Raw genomic sequence first — 13,295 nt, 5'->3', positions numbered from 1 at the left:
CCATCATTTTGATGAATAGAAATGAAGATTGTCAATTCAATCCACAATTATATTATTCTCATGAGACCATGAAAAATGAGTGACCTATGAGAATGCAACATTAAGTTTAAATGATTACAAGAAAGTCCAAAAAATGTGGTAAAAACTATAATTCAAAGCCTAATAAATTATAAATTTAAGCTGAACAAAAAAGTTAAAAATAGGGAATCTTAACAAATTGTGAGAATCTAAGGATTAGAGAGAATGGTTGGAAGTAAGAACAAATGAAAAATAAAAACTAATAGATATTAAAGATGTGTTATCCTTGATATTTAATGATTCATAAAGATTCTACAAAGAATCAAATTTTATTTACATAAACTCTAACACGACAAAATCCTAACAAATAAACTTGACAATAAAATAAAATAAACCTAATCCATAAATTAAAAAAATCTCATTATTTTTGTATACCTAACTTGACAAGGAAAAAGACCTCTCAATTCTTCATAATCACTCAAACCAAACAAGTTTGAAATAATAGCATCCCCTCGCTTATTTTTGTATACCTAACTTGACAAGGTAAAAGAGCCCTCAATTCTTCATAATCAGTCAAACCCAACAATTTTTTTTTTCAAGTAAAGGTGATTAGTCACCATACTAAATTTATTAATGTGAAAAACTAGTTTGAGGGCTCAAGGAAGAAAAAATAGTAAAACCTCATTTCCTTTCCAAATTACAACTAAAATGCACCCCCAAACAATACCAGTGCCAAATTAACCTAAAAGGGATGTCAAACTATTGAGGTTGCAAGCTCTTTAGCCAAATTTTTTGAAATGTGGCATCCCTGAAATGACCCATAGATATTATCTTTGTCAAATACATTAAAGACAAACTCTAGACCCGCCCCCAAGTTGGCTAAAAAATTAGCAAATTGGTTGGCTTCCCTGAAGCAATGACTGATTTTAAACTCTTGAAACCTCGGCAAAAGCTTCCAAACTTTGCCTAATACATATTGAAGATCCCAACTAACCACCTTTTTTTAGGATAATGTTGAAGTAACAATTTGAGACTCACCTTCAACGTGCAGTTTCAAAATCCCCAGAGATAATGCTAGTTTAACACCATCCTTGAGAGCTCTTACCTCCACTAGGTTGTTAGTCCCATATAGAAGCTTGCAAGGCAAAGCTTTTAAAATATGACCATGATGGTCCCTAAGGACACAACCACCACCTAATCTACTTGAATTCCCTTTAGATGCACCATCAAAATTTAGCTTGCAAAGAGGAGAAGAAGGGGCTTCCCATTTATTTTGTTTCTAGATCTCAGCCTTAGATTTATTACCAACTAACACACCCTTAAAAGGAATACAAATCAGCAGCCATTTATTTAGGATTAAGCCATCAATAGATGAGAATGTGGAGGACAAGTTCTTAGTCTTTAAATTAAAATCATTGACATTTTCTGAGATAGATTTATCAATCTCCTCATACACCCTATCCACCGAAGAAAATTCCTTCTAGAATATTCTTCTATTTCTTTCCCACCAAATCCCCCAAACAACAGATGACAGAGAAATTCTCCATATCTCTACAAAAAAAGAACCCTTCTGAGGGAGAGGCCAACCCACTAGCAATTGAGATAAAGAGTTAGGAAGTGGACCATACCAACCAAGTCTATCAAGGACCCTCATCCAACACTCATGAGCGAAGTCACATGATAGAAGAAGATGTGTAGCATTATCCCATTCCTTACCACATAGGACACAAAAGAAATTGTTAGCGATATGTAGTCATTAAAGTCTATCTAAAGTGAGGATTCTATTTTGAAGAGCCAACCAAAGAAAAGCTCCAACCTTTGGAAGAGAAACATCATGCCAACAAAACTTAAATTTCCTTTCATGAGAAATTTTTTGCCCATCAACAAGAGATTGATACCCTTCCTTGACTGAGTATTGTCCACTTCCACTTCTACTCCAAATTAGCCTATCACTCTCATGATTACAACATAGAGATCTTTGGTTCAAAACATTCAAAAGCTCTATCTTTTCTATCTAAGGTATAGGCAGCCCTAAGAAATCTTTCCAAACAGATTAAAAAATCCAATAGAATATTCAAAAGAGACATAATCTTTTACCTTGGAGCCCCATAGAGGTTCCAAAATAGCCCGAGCTGAATTAAATTTATCAGATGAAGAAAGGAGATGATAGTCATTCCATGAGTCTAACCAGAATAATGTCTTATCATCCAAGTTAACAACCCATGAAAGAATGTGGCAACAATACTTCTCTACTCTTAACCAAAAAATTCTACATAGTTGATCCTTTAAGGGGGTTCCGCATTGTGAATATGTGCTTCATCCAAATCCAAGTATTTAATCCTGATAATCATTGCCCATAATGCTGAAGGATTCTTGTAAAACTTCCAGGCTAGCTTGGCCCTAAAGCTTATGTTCCTCTCATGAATATTATGAACCCCAACTCCACCCCTAACCTTTGGTTGACAAATCTTATCCCATGAGACCAAAGAAACTTTTTTCTTCTCCACCAAATTCACCTTCCAAATAAAATTGTAAGGAGGCTCTTAATAGATGAGATGACACTTTTATGGGCTAAGAGAACCAACATCACATAATTAGTGATGGAGGAAAGAATTTGTTTTAATGATTAAGATCCTACCTGCAAGCAACAACCACCTGGCCTTCCAAGAGATAATCCATTCTTTAATAGATTAAGAATACCACCCCAATAAGTAGCCTTACTTGCACCTTGAAAAAAAGGAACACCTAAATACTTGCAGGGGGCATCAGCCATCATAGAACCAAGACATCTCTAAACATCCCTCCTGATATGGATATTCATATTAAAGAAACAAATATTGGACTTAGAAGGATTTACTATCTACCTTGAGGCCTCACAATATCCATTCAAAGTATCTTGAATAATAAGTGCTTCCCTCAATGATCCCTTACCAAACAACAATGAGTCATGAGCAAAAGAAATTGTGAGTCATTGAAATTTGTGAATGATGAATTCTAAATCCTTCCCATAACCCCAATTCCTGTTTATGATAAATTAGTCTATTGAGACCCTCTGCCAATAGGATAAAGAGGAAGGGGGATAGAGGATCAACCTATTTCAACCCTTGGGAGGAAAAGAAGAAGCCACATGGGGAGCTGTTAATGAGTACTAAAAATAATGCTTTTGAAATACAAGACATAATCCACTTAATCCACTTTCTATGGAAACCAAATTTATCCAAAATTTGCCTCAAGAAAGACCAATTGACCCTATTATACGCCTTCATCATATCTAATTTAAGAACCATAGTTAGAGAACCTTCAGTCTTGATAGAGTGGAGAACTTTGTGAGCCACCAAAGCTCCTTCCAATGACTCCCTACCAAGCATGAAACCCCCTTGTTGTTCTAAAATAATCAATGGGATCACATCAGCCAATCTAGAGGAAATTTCTTTTGTGATAATCTTATATATTATATTGCAAAGGGCAATAGGCCTGAAATCAGAAAATGTATTTGGTTGGTAACATTTCGGAATAAGAGTGATGAAGTTCATGTTAAATTGTTCTAGCATGTTTCCATGGATCCTGGATTCTTCTATTGCCAATAAAATATCATTCCCCATAAAATCCCAGCATTTTTGGAAAAATAACGAGGTAAAGCCATCTAGGCTTGGAGCCTTATTAGCAACCATAGAAAAAACCACCTTCCTGATTTCTTCTAATGTGAAAGGCTTCAACAAATTGGCATTATGTTGGTCTGATACTAGTTTTGGAATACAACCCAACACCGATGTGGAATCTTATACGGAATGATCAAATTTTAAGTAAGCTTTCAAAGTACCCAGCTACCTCCCTGTAAATGTCCCCTTCTTCAGTAAGGATCCTACCTAACCTATCTTTAATCTAGAAGATAGCATTACAATTTCTTCTTACCTTAGCTGAAACATGAAAAAAATGAGTATTCTTGTCTCCCTCTAACAACCATAACTCCCTAGACCTTTGTCTCTAGTAAATCTCTTCCCTCAAAAGGGCTAAATCCAACTTATCTTTTAAAGTTTTTAGGATTTCATAGACCTCAACTATAAGACCATTGGCAATGACATATTCATTCAACTACTCTAATTGGTATTGAAGATCCTTCTTTTCTTCAAAGATGTTACCAAAAATAGATTTGTTCCATTCTTTTATCCTTGACTTAATATGACATAATTTGTTAGAAAGATGAGACATTCTTGATCCTTTCACAAAAGGACATTCACTCCACCAATCAAACAACAGAGACATGAAATTCTTGTAAGTAAACCACATACATTCTATCTTAGGATATGACCTACATCTGAAACCTTTTCTACCTAATTGAATATGTAAAAAAATTGGTAAGTGATCCCAACCTATGAAGGGCAGAATTGAAGAAGCACAACAGCCTTGCTCCAAAATCCAATGAGAGTTCAGAAGAAATCTATCTAACCTGACCCCTACATGGTTGGTACCTTTCCTTTTATTGTTCCAAGTAAATATCCCATTTGTTAGCACAAAATCCAGCAAGGTATTGCCCTCTATAAATTCCTTAAAATCTTGTGAAACTCTAGGGGATGGTTTCAACCCCCCAACTTTATCTCCAGCACCAAGTGCTACTTTAAAATCCCCTTCGAGTATCACCTTTGTTGTCCCAAGATCATGGATCATAACTGATAACAATTCCCATAGTTTTTGTTTTCCAAGTACTAAAATGGGCCCATACACATTTGTTATCATGAAAGTGAGGTTGGGACATGAAACAATGGCAGCTAACCAATTTGAATTTATACTCAGTAGTTGCACATGGAGGGAAGTGTTAGGATAAACCACAGACAGAAATAAAAACTACATGCAAATATAACCAATAACAGAAAATAATAGAACACATAGAAATGAACACAAGGCACCAAGATTTAACGTGGTTCACCCAATCCCTGGGCTACATCCACCAAACAGCAAGTCCGATCTTATTACAATCCAGTGATTACAACCTGATTACAATCTGTAATCCCTTACAGCTCAATACCGCCGCAAGAACCAATTTTGCATCACAACATTATGAAAAATACCCAACCCTAAGCCCTTTTATACAAGTATTAAACCGCTTTAGGGTTATAACATGTCGGCCATATGTCAGCCATAATATGTCAGCTACCATGTCGGCCACTGCCCAAAAAAAAAAAAAAAATCGGGCCGATGCCCCGAACCCCACTATTTATGAAGTATGTACAGTACTTTCCTGATCAGTCACCACAATCTAACAATCTCCCACTTGGGGACTGATCAGGCTCCACACTAAACAACAATCTCCCACTTGGAGACTGATCCTGTAGCAATACCACTACCACATGGGGCTCCCACTGGATCTAACCATCCTGGACTCTACTGTTCTTTTATTCATGTTCAGTCTAAAAGACCAACCGAAGTTGAAGAGGAGTTCAGCTTCTCCCTTGTTACAACCTTTGTCAACATATCTGTTGGATTGTCATTGGTATGTATCTTCTCCAGCTTTAACTGTCCATCCTCCAAAACTGACCGAATGAAATGGTACCGCAACTGTATGTGTTTGGTCTTAGAATGCAGAGCTAAATTCTTAGCAAGATGAATGGCACTCTAACTATCTGTAAACAAATAATTATCCTTCTGAGGATGTCCCAATTCTTCCAAGAAGAACTGAAGCCATATCATCTCCTTGGCTGCCTCTGTAGCAGCAACATACTCTGCCTCTGTAGTGGACAAAGCATTAATCTTCTGTAACCTAGAAACCCATCTCACGGCTGCCCCACCAACAGTAAAGAGATAACCTATAGTACTCCACCTGGTATCAATATCCCCTGCCAAATCTGAGTCAACATAGCCTTGTAAATCAGTAGTAGATCCCCCAAAGTGTAAACACTTATTGGATGTCCCTCTCAAATATCTGAGAATCCACTTGACAGCATTCCAATGCTCAAATCCGGGATGACTCATATACCTGCTAACGACTCCCACTGCATGTGCAATGTCTGGCCTAGTGCATACCATAGCATACATCAAACTTCCTATAGCTGAAGCATAGGGTACCTTGGACATCTTATCCTCCTCTTCCTGTGTCTTCAGACACATCTCCTTAGTCAATTTCAAATGATCAGGTAAAGGTGTGCTGACAGATTTAGCATTCTCCATACAGAAACGTTGCAACACCTGCTCAACATAATCAGCCTGAGATAGCATCAAGGTTCTGTTCTTCTTATCTCTGCAAATCTTCATACCAATGATTTGTTTTGCTGCCCCCAAATCCTTCATAGCAAATGCATGTGCTAACTGGCATTTTAGCCCCTTAATATGATGCATGTTAGACCCAGCTATAAGCATATCATCAACATATATACATAAAATAATGTAGCTATCATCATCCAACCTCTTAAAATAAACACAGTAATCTGAATGACACTTTTTATATCCATGCTCATGCATAAAGCTATCAAATTTCAGATACCATTGCCGAGGTGCTTGCTTCAAGCCATATAAACTTTTCTTCAATTTGCACACTAAGTTCTCCTTACCTTTGACCTCAAAACCCTGTGGCTAAGCCATAGATATTTCTTCATCCAAATCACCATGAAGAAAGGTTGTTTTAACATCCATCTGCTCTAAATGCAAATCTTCAGTAGCCACAAGACTTAAAATAGTACGAATAGAAGTCATTTTAACAACAGGAGAAAATATCTCATCAAAATCAATTCCCTTTTTCTGTGCAAATATTTTTACAACTAACCTGGCCTTAAATCTTTTCTTACCTCCTTCCTCTTCTTTCAACCTGTAAACCCACTTATTCTGTAAAGCCTTTTTACTTGCAGGCAACCTACACAAATCCCATGTCTTATTTTTCAGCAAAGAGTCCATTTCATCTTTCATTGCAGACTCCCACTGAATCTTAGTATCCACCTGCACAGCTTCATCATAACTTTCAGGTTCACCAGCATCAGTAAGTAAAATAGAATACAAAGAGGGAGAAAACCTTTGTGGAGGTCTAATTTGCCTTGTTGACCATCTAACATTCACTGCTATGTGTGGTATTTGTTGTTGCAGTTGTTGCACATCATGAGGAATGGCTGGAACATCAGCTTTCGGAGTATCATCCAGCACTACATAATAATCTTCTTTCTTCTCATGTTGCTGCAACAGATCTTTGTACAACACTTTTTCATTGAATATGACATCCTGGCTTCTTATAATTTTATGATTTTCAAAATCCCAAAGCCTATAACCAAATTCATTAATGCCATATCCAACAAAGACACATTTCTTTGATTTAGCTTCGAGCTTGGTTCTATTTTCAGAGTCTATATGAGCAAAAGCTTCACAACCAAAGGTCTTGAGAAAAGAATAACTCACCTTCTTCCTAGTCCATGCTTCCTCTGGAATACCACAGCCCAAAGGAGTAGAGGGACCTCTATTAATCAAGTATACTGCAGTATTGACAGCCTCTGCCCACATGTGTAAGGGTAACCCAACATGCAACCTCATGCTCCTTGCACGCTCCATTATAGTCCTGTTCATGCATTCAACCACTCCATTTTCCGGTGGAGTCCTTGGAACAGTTTTCTGTCTACGAATACCATTAGTGGAGCAATAATCTTCAAATTCATGACTGCAATACTCACCACCATTATCAAATCTGAGACATTTTAATTTCTTACCAGTCTCATTTTCAACCAAGCATTTCCATTTCTTAAAAGTTTGAAATACATCAGACTTCTATCTAAGGAAATAAACCCATACTTTTCTAGTTGCATCATCAATAAATGTAACATAATAATGAGAGCCACCAAGGGAAGATACCTGAGCCAGTCCCCATACATCTGTATGCACAAGCTCTAATTTCTCCTTTTTGTTTTCCTTCCCTGTCTTTACAAAACTCACTCTCTTTTGTTTTCCATACACACAACTTTCACAGAAATCCATATTCACACATTTTAGACCTGGTAAAACTTTCCTTGAATGAAGTACTTTCATACCTTTCTCACTCATGTTCCCAAGTCTATTGTGCCACAGCGTTGTATCAGAATCTACAGCAGCTATTTGTTCTCCCTGCTCAACTGCAGTAATTGTTCCTGAATATTCATTTTTCTCTGAAATAATCAAAGTAGAAGGAACAATATGAGCTGTACAAAGATATAAGGTGCCTACTTTCACACCTTTTGCTACTACAAGGGAACCTTTTGAAACCTTAGAATTTTTATCATTAAAAGTAACTACACAACCCTCATCACCGAGTTGCCCTGCTGAAATTAAATTTCTACTTAGTTTTGGAACATGTCTTACCTCATGTAGTAGCCAATGATTCCCATTCTACAACTTAATCTTAATTTTTCCCTTTCCAACAATCTGACAGGGTTCATTATCCCCAAAATAAACAAGCCCAAAATCCCCTTGGACATAATCAATGAAATAACCTCTATGAGGTGTAGCATGAAATGAAGCACCAAAATCTAAAACCCATGAATCATCAACACTCTCTAAAGACAGAAGCAAAGCATCCTCTTCGGATTTGTTACTTACCACATTTGCCTCCTTGTCTCCATCTGATTTATCTCCTTCATTTTTCTTTCTATTCCAGCAATCTTTCTTTTTGTGCCCTAGTTTCCCATAGTACCGGCAATCATTTGGTCCTCTCGATTAAGATCTCCTCCCCTTTGACTTCCCTCTTGATTTCCCACGATTTCCAGAGTTACTTCCTCTTTCAATCATTCTACCCCTTCTTTGTGCATTTAAAGCACTTCCTGATGTAGATCCACCTGAGGATTTTCTACGAGTTTCCTCACTTAAAATAACACTAATCACATCATCATATTTTAGGGTACTAGATCCAAGAACAGAATTACTCATCGCCATTACCAAGCTATTCCAGCTTTCAGGCAAAGAACACAAAATCAAGAGAGCCCTAATTTCTTCATCAAAATTGATACCCACAGAAGATAATTAACTAGTAATAGGATTAAACTCATTTAAATGATCTACAACAGATCCACCTTCTGCCATTTTCATATTAAATAAACGCTTCATGACAAATACCTTATTTGAAGCAGAGGGCTTTTCATACAGTGTCGCTAGGGTTTTCATCAAATCTTCTGTCGTCTTTGCTTTTGTAATATTAAATGCCACCGATGGTGCCAAGCATAACCGAATGCTTTCGAGTGCCTTTCTGTCCAAGAGATCCCATTCAGCCTCTGACATAGTTCCCTGATTCTTGGCTTTGCCTTCCAACGGCTTCCATAAATCCTTCTGATATAAATAGTCTTCCATTTGCATCTTCCATAATTGGAAGTTCTGCCCATTAAACCTGTCAACCCTCAACTTACCCTCATCTGCCATCGCTCCCACTCAACTGTGCGACTCCCACTTAACCGTGAGACTTTCCTACAGAGGATAACTGAAAGACAACCTTGCTCTGATACCACTTGTTAGGATAAACCATGGACAGAAATAAAAACTACATGCAAATATAACCAATAACAGAAAATAACAGAACACACAGAAATGAACACAAGGCACCAAGATTTAATGTGGTTCACCCAATCCCTGGGCTACATCCACCAAACAGCAAGTCCGATCTTATTACAATCCAGTGATTACAACCTGATTACAATATGTAATCCCTTACAGCTCAATACTGCCGCAAGAACCAATTTCGCATCACAACATTATGAAAAATACCAAACCCTAAGCCCTTTTATACAAGTATTAAACCGCTTTAGGGTTATAACATGTCGGTCATATGTCGGCCATATGTCAGCTACCATGTCGGCCACTGCCCAAAAAAAAAAAAATTTGGGCTGATGCCCCGAACCCCACTATTTATGAAGTATGTACAGTACTTTCCTGATCAGTCACCACAATCTAACAGGAAGATGGTTTCCAAAGAAACGCTAGTCCCCTCGAGGCACCATTTGAAGGGGAATGAAAGAAAAACCAATTAGCCCAAGTGTTGAATAATCTTTATCCTCCATCAAAAGATAATTTAGTTTCCTAAAAAATTACTAAATCTACTCCCACTTTCAAGACTTGATCCTTGATAAGGAAAGCTTTGTTAGAGTCATTAATGCCTCTAACATTCCAAGATAAAACTTCATTTTGGTCTCAGAGAGTCATTCTCTCTCCTTCCATTTGTCAAATCTTTAGCAATTTGTGAAATGAATATTGTTCCTCCTTACATTTCCTAGGAATCTTTTCACAAAGTTAAGAGTTTGTTGAATCCCTGCTTCAATTTCCTCTTGTGTCTTTCTTACCTTAGAATGGCTACCCTTCTTCTTTGCAGCTGAGGACATTCTAATTTGGGAACTATCTACATCAATCTGGGTGTTAGGATTAAACCTCAGACAGAAATAACAATTACATGCAAATATAAACAATATCAAAAAATAATAGATCAAACAAAAAAGAACACGACCCCAAGATTTAATGTGGTTTACCCAAACCTTGGGCTACGTCCACCAAATAGCAAGTCTAATATTATTATGATCCAGTGATTACAACCTAATTACAATTTGTAATCCCTTACAGATCAATACCGCCGCAAGAACCAATTTTCACATCACCTTATGGAACAATCCCTAACCTAATCCCTTTTATACAAGTATTTTTCCCGCTTTAGGGTTAAAATTAGTTACAACATGTCATCCATACATTGGCGAATATAAACAATAGCCAATTGGCGAATAGTAACCCAAAATTTTGTGCCATTGGCGAATGGAAAATAGTAGCCCAATATTTTGTGCCATCGGCGAATAGTAGCCTAGAAAAAAAATTTGAACCCCAAAGAATTTATGAAGTATGTATAGTACTTTCCTGAGAAGTCGCCACAAACTAACAATCTCCCACTTGGGGACTGATCAGATTCCACACTAGACAACACTGGGTAATAGAACACATTCAGAGGGATTTGACTATTGAATTTATTTTGGGAGAGCCCACTTCAACATCTAAGAAGTTATCCAAGTGAGGACCTTCATCTGGGATTATGCCATCAATATCATCTTCAACCACTTCAAGGAAGATATTATCAACCAACTGTTCACATTGCTCGAATGAAAGTCCATAAGCCTCCAACTTTTCTGACTGTCTCTGAGTAGAAACCTAAGCATGAGGAGGTGAGACCCAATTCGTTCCATTTGTCTCAAAGTTAGAAGCCATAATTGGATTAAAAGAAACATGTTGTTGAAGCATCATATCTACATTTAGATCGGTCAGACCCACAACATGTAATCCTATCCCCAAATCTTGATCATGTGAAACTTGGAGACTATCTATGTAGGTTTGGAAGCCATTTGTGCAAGATTGGGAGACATCAGTGTCCAAAGATGAATTTATTTGCAGATTGGGAAGTTGTATTTCTTGACTTTCATTAGCCACTTCTTCAGCAATTTCACTTATGAGCTCAGATCCCACCAAGTGAACAAAGTGATCAGGCAAGGAGTTAAGAATAAAAAGGGAACTTTTGACCTAAATGACTGTGAATAAGAAATTTGGTGGTAATGCCAAGGATTTGATGGTGAACAAGGCAATTGAAAGGAAAAGCCTTTGCAATCAACCTAAGAGATTGCAATGCAACCCAAGGTGAAAATAGCAGATCTGAAAGGGGATTTAAGAGAGGATACCTCTTGCATGATAACTCTTAAAAAGGAGATGTTAGGTGGCTCACAAACAAAAGTTTGTGCCAACTGAAGAAGGGGATGATGTAACTTTGAACTAGAAAAGTTTGTGACATCTTTCCTAGGAGTACTTTAGCCCACCTTCTGAACTACAACATGTTGGTTGGCCTCTCTTTGTGATTCTATCTGTTTTGACCCTTCATATTGGCTATCCTTACGATGAGGATAGGGTTCATTTTCCACTAGTAGAAGAGTGGTTGTACCAATTTTTTTAAATACATCCCCTATGTCCATAGTACGGTCTTTATCTATTGGGTTGTCCCCTTGATTACATCTCTCATTGTGACCTTCTCCTTCCCATCCCCTATTTGAGCACCTTAGAGCTTGAGAGACATCGTCTGAACACACCCTGTCCCTACCATCTATCACATTTCCACGTTTTGAGGTGAGGTGGTGAAGCTTACCCTACCTCTCATTGACTTTTGTGAGATTTTCAAAAACAATCTTCTAATCAAAATTCCCAAATTTTGATTTAAACACTATATGTGGGGGGCACATCTTATTTTGGTCCTTTAGAATGCATATTTAGACTGTATTCTTACAGTCATCAATACCAACCAGATTAGTCCTAAGAAAAATTCCCATTTTGTTTCCCACAACTTCGAGAATATCAATGTCCCTATATTCTAAAGGTAGAGAAGGAAGTGCTAACCACAATGAGTAAAAAGGCATAGGGTCTCTACTGGAAGAGAAGTTAGGGGTCCAAATCTGGGTATACAGTCCTCTCCCTTCAACAAACCAGCCTTTCAATCTATGGATATTATCTCTAGATTCTTTGTTCTAGAAGATCACTATAAAAAAACCTTCTCCTTTATCAATATAAAAAGAATGCAAAGCACCTTCCCAGTTTTCAATTACCTATTGTGAAATAAGATCTTGATGGGGTAAAAAATTATAGATCTTATCTATTAGGGCACAACTCCTTACGTTTTTAGTCTGAATGTTAAACATTCTATCAAGAATGCAGATAGTAAGAAGAGCTTTTTTTTGGTCTTTGTCCCTGCAATTCATGTTTTGTGTCTTTTTGCTTCCACCTCGTGGTTGCACTCTAAACACTGAGTTTTTGTTTGAAAACCTTGTTGAAGCATTATTTGGTGTACCTGGACCATAGATATCAAAAATTTGCTACTTTTGGAATACTCTCCTACTGTGTTGGGATCACTTATGTTGAGATTCCAAGTTATTGGGTTTAGCACTGGCCCATTACCTAATCGATCCATCCATCCTTGTTTACCTCTAAATCTACCCCTGAGAGTGTCATATCTACATCTTTGGTTGCATTGCAAGTCCAAAGCATGGCTTGCCTTATTCCACTTTGTCTCCCTATCTTGACCGGGTCTTCCTCTAGGTTTGTCTAATCTCAATCCTTGAGTAATATGTGGATGGCGATCACGTGGTAACTCCCAACAGTCATCTACAGGTCTCATAGGCCCCACGAGCCCCACAAATCGTTTATTTTCCCTTAACCTATTTTTTTCCTTTGCTTTGCCCCTGATCGGGTATCTTTGTATGACGTCCATTCCAATACTTGTCAACCCATACCTCCAATTCAAAAACCCACTCAAGATCGTGCAGGTTATTTCCAAA

This window comes from Cupressus sempervirens, chromosome 8 (genome assembly GCF_028749045.1).
Source record: "Cupressus sempervirens isolate cs-2001-9-10 chromosome 8, ASM2874904v1, whole genome shotgun sequence".
Classification (NCBI taxonomy): domain Eukaryota; kingdom Viridiplantae; phylum Streptophyta; class Pinopsida; order Cupressales; family Cupressaceae; genus Cupressus; species Cupressus sempervirens.
This window is presented reverse-complemented; position numbering follows the sequence as displayed.